This window comes from Arachis ipaensis, chromosome B08 (genome assembly GCF_000816755.2).
Source record: "Arachis ipaensis cultivar K30076 chromosome B08, Araip1.1, whole genome shotgun sequence".
Classification (NCBI taxonomy): domain Eukaryota; kingdom Viridiplantae; phylum Streptophyta; class Magnoliopsida; order Fabales; family Fabaceae; genus Arachis; species Arachis ipaensis.
The window spans coordinates 2,088,701-2,093,241 of record NC_029792.2 but is presented as its reverse complement, the minus strand read 5'-3'; positions in this window follow the sequence as shown (position 1 = coordinate 2,093,241).

Here is a 4,541-nt window from a genome sequence, read left to right as displayed (position 1 = left end):
TTGTGTGGATGAACTTCTGAAATATAGTTCGTCTCTTCTTGTGCTGTTGTAATACGTATTTTTTTTAATGGAACGAGAATAACTCGAACATCAAAAAACACAGTGGGTAGGTACCTGCAAAATACACTTTAACGCGTCAGTAAATATTTAAGAGATATAAGAATTTTATGATTATAAAAGGTTAAACATGAAATAGAACTTATCATGGTCTCCTTTAAGATATAGAAATATGTGCTTTTATAGGCATATAGTTGATTAATAGAGCTGATGCTATGACCGTTAGTCATCATTAAGTTAGAATAATGGTTATTAAGATAGTCTGTTACAAACTTAGAATGAAGGTAAATAAAGTTGAGTTATGACTCATAATGCACAATAAAGATCGAGCTATAAGGTGACAAATCGAAGCCCCCAAGTTTTGTCTGGCGATGATATGCTCCAAACTAGGCTTAAAAATAAAATGAGTTATAACTTGATTAAAAGATAAGTGAATAATGATATAGTGAGCCCCCAAGTTTAGTCGAGTTATTATATCGGCACTTATTCAAAAAATAATTGAGTGGTAAGAGTCATTCAAGCAAGATAGTTATGTGGGGGATATTTTTCTACTTGAGAACAATTTTTCATGACATGCATATACCATTTGATTATATGTGAATTAGAAAGTTCAGAAATATATATCAGTTGATGAAATCGATTGTATGATACGAAGATATAATGATTAATTGTTTAAAAAAAAAATTTGACCCCCAATAATTCATTGATAAATTTTTTGCTCAAAGCAATTAATGGTTGAATATGTGCTTTATAATAAGATTTGTATGTCATGAATAATATAAATTTATATACTAAATGTGTATGAAGTTGCAGCACTTGTAGAAAAATATATCTTAAAGTGAATAAATATATAATTTGGTGATAAGAGTTATTCGATTAAGATAAATACGTTAGTGATACTTTTTCGTTTGTGAACAATTTTTTATGGCATGCATATAGCATTTGATTGTATCTGCTGACGGAATCGATTGTATAATTTGAGAATATAATGATCAAATGTCTTGGAAATTTTTTCGATCCATAACAACTTATTGATGAATTTCTTGCACAAAATAATTAGTTATTGAATATTTACAATTTATAACGAAGGTCATATGGTATGAATAAGATAAATTGAGAAAATGAATATGTATAAAGTCACAACATATATTGAATAATATATATTATAAAAGTAAAAGAGTTTAAATTAAAAAATATATCTTAAAAGTTGATAATTGTAGAAAAAAAGTTGACATATGAATATCATACATGCCAAATATAAATTACTTAATTTTATTTGTTAATATTTGAACTTTGTTTCATAGAATTTGTATTAACTTGTTAATAAAGTAATAAAATAATTAGTCATTTAATGATATAATAAATTTTATTTAATTATGAGATATATTCTTTGTGTAAAAGTAACAAATTTATATGTTTGTAACTATGTTTTGCTTAATTTTTTGCATTAATCATATAGCTAGTAACATAAAATTTAATAGCATAAAGTGAATAATATAACAATTATATACAATTGATTTTTTATAAAATCCATTTTTAAGGTTTGAAATCATCATTATATTCATTTAATTGTATAAATAAAATTATTAAGCAATAAAAATATAATACATGATAAAATAAAAATTCAATTGACATGATTATTATATGTCATTATTGTAAATGGATGGCTTTGTATCTTAATATAAGAGATCTCTTTTTCATTTTTTTTAAATAAAAAAACACAAAAATTAATGATCTTTAGTAATAAAAATAGGAACCGATGAGTATTGTCACAAGAAAAAATAGAGAGAGAAAAAAATTATTTGTAAAAATTATTCAAAATATAAAATATATATTGAGATTTAAATTTAACTACTAAATTAATAAATATTAGTTACATAAAATATAAATACAAAAATATGTGTGAGTAAAATACATAATTTTACTAGTGAGTAAAAAATTTTGAAAAAGTAAGCAAAATTGATGATAGGCGAGGTTATGCTTGGATTGATTGAAAATCGAATTTTTTTCTCAAATTGATTGAATATCAAATTTATTTTTGGATTGGTTAAAAGCCGAGTTTGTTCTCAGATTGGTTAAAAGTAGAGTTTTTTCTCATATCGATTGAAAGCTGAATTTGTTTTCGGATTAGTTAAAAACTGAATTTGTTATCGGATTGGTTAAAAATCGAGTTTCTTCTCGAGTCGATTGAAAGTCGAATTTCTTCTAAGATCGATTATGACATGTGAAATGTTATGATACGTAAAGTGAAACAATTCAAATGTATAAAGTACATATTTTATAAAAAATTACGATAGATTAAAATTTGATAAAAGGTATTAAATAAAATTTTAAATATAATTGTTGAAGTTGGTTAAAAAATTTGGACGTAAATTAAGTTTTATGAACTTAAGGGGAGTATGAATTATTTTACTGGTCCTACAGACGGCGTCAATTATTCTTGTGTGGATGAACTTCTGAAGTATAATTCGTTTCTTGCACTGTTGTAATACGTTTTTTTTTTTTAATGGAGTGAGAATAACTCAAATGTCAAAAAACACGATGGGTAGATATTTGCAAAAGACATTATGACGCTCAAGTCGATAAATGTTTAATAGGTATAAAAATTTTATAATTATAGAATGTTAAATATGAAATAGAACTTATCATATAGTCTCTTTTAGATATAAAAATAGGTGTTTTATAGGCATAGAGTTGATGTTATGACTATTGGTCGTTAAATTAAAATAATAATTATTAAGATCGTCCGTTACAAACTTAAAATAAAGACAAACAAAATCTCTATTTCATATGTATATATATAATATTAAGAGTATAGATTAGATGCATATAAGATATGTGTATTAATAATTATATATATAATCGAGTCAGCTCACGAGCTAATGAGTTAAACTTATCCAAGCTCAAGCTTGACTCATTTAATTTATGAGTTTAATTTCAAGCTCAAACTTAGTTCACCAGCTCACGAGCTTAACTTATCAAGTTATTCACGAGTCGAGTTCGAACTGGCTTATGAACTAACTTGACTCACTTCCAGCCCTACTCCTCACAGTCGCCAAATACCTTCTAGTCTTCTACTTAGGATTAGTTCGTTATTACTAGTTATAGTTTTGTTAGAAATAATAATAATAATAATAATAGTCGTAGTAGTAGTAGTAAAAACCATTTAAATAACATGATGACACAATAAAAGTAAAATAAAATAAAAACCATTTATCTCTCTTATCTTCATTATTATTCCAACTTATATCAGCAGAAAATTAACAATAACACATGATCTGAAGCTGATGACAATGGTACATTCGCTTAAGTAAACAACATTATCTCAACACTTCCAAACGGGCTTATGTCTCACTCTAAATCAAAGCAAATCTGGTATAACATATATAATCTAGTAATTAATGGTGTAAATCACAATCTTAGACTATAATAATAGAGTGCAAACAATATTATAATCCTTGCTTAGTTGGCCACAACTCGTGCGTGCGCTCAATTGCCTCCTTTTAATGAAGACTTATGAGTCAATTTTTTAACACTCACAGTAAATCTCAAAAATCCACTTTATCATTAAAAACAATTTGCGATGATACTTCGCAATCTTTGAATAATCATATATCATAACGTAGTGTTCGTTGATTAATTTATGTAACTCCAATTCAATTGAGTTGGAAGCACTTCGTAATTATTATTAGCGAAAGTCCAATTAATTATAAGCAGGTAAAAAATTTGTTGATGTTTATTGAAATTTATTGAGTCCAATCGAACTTGTGATGCACACAGTCTTATTATTAGTATAATATATAGTTTATTTATGCTCACGGTCTTATTTAATTTCTGCTACTAATTAACTAATAATACTTTGATGCTCGCAATCTTTCTGCTGGCTGGTAACTTATTTTGTATAGAAGACTAGAAAATTTTTTAACATATATAATTAGAAACGGTTTAATTATTAAATTAAGGTTTAAATAAGTAGCTGAATAGTAATCTTTATTCGTTATTAATATGCCAACTCATCACACCTGATTTAATATAAATAAAAAAACATGATGAGTTGCAATATGATTTTGTGCTGATGTTGGGATTAAATTTCAACTTTATATATACCTGCTATGTTAGAGACACACGAGCAACATAACATTAATTCGAGACACTTTCTCTACTTTAGAGATCATTTATTAATTGATATATATTTTATTATCAGACCAACAGAAACCGAAATATTCATTATTAAGTAAAAATATATGTTTTGTTTTCGGTGAAAACTCAGGTGAAGTCGACTTCACGTGAAGTTGATACCAGAACCGTTAGATGAAAATTTAGTCAAATCAGTCAAATCATCTAACGACTCTCAGATATCAACTTCACGTAAAGTCGATTACACCTGAGTTTCTACCTTTGTTTTCACATGTGCATGAGATGCGTTGTATTTTTCTTTTTTTATATAGGTAGCACAAATAATAAAAAACATGAAAAGTTATATT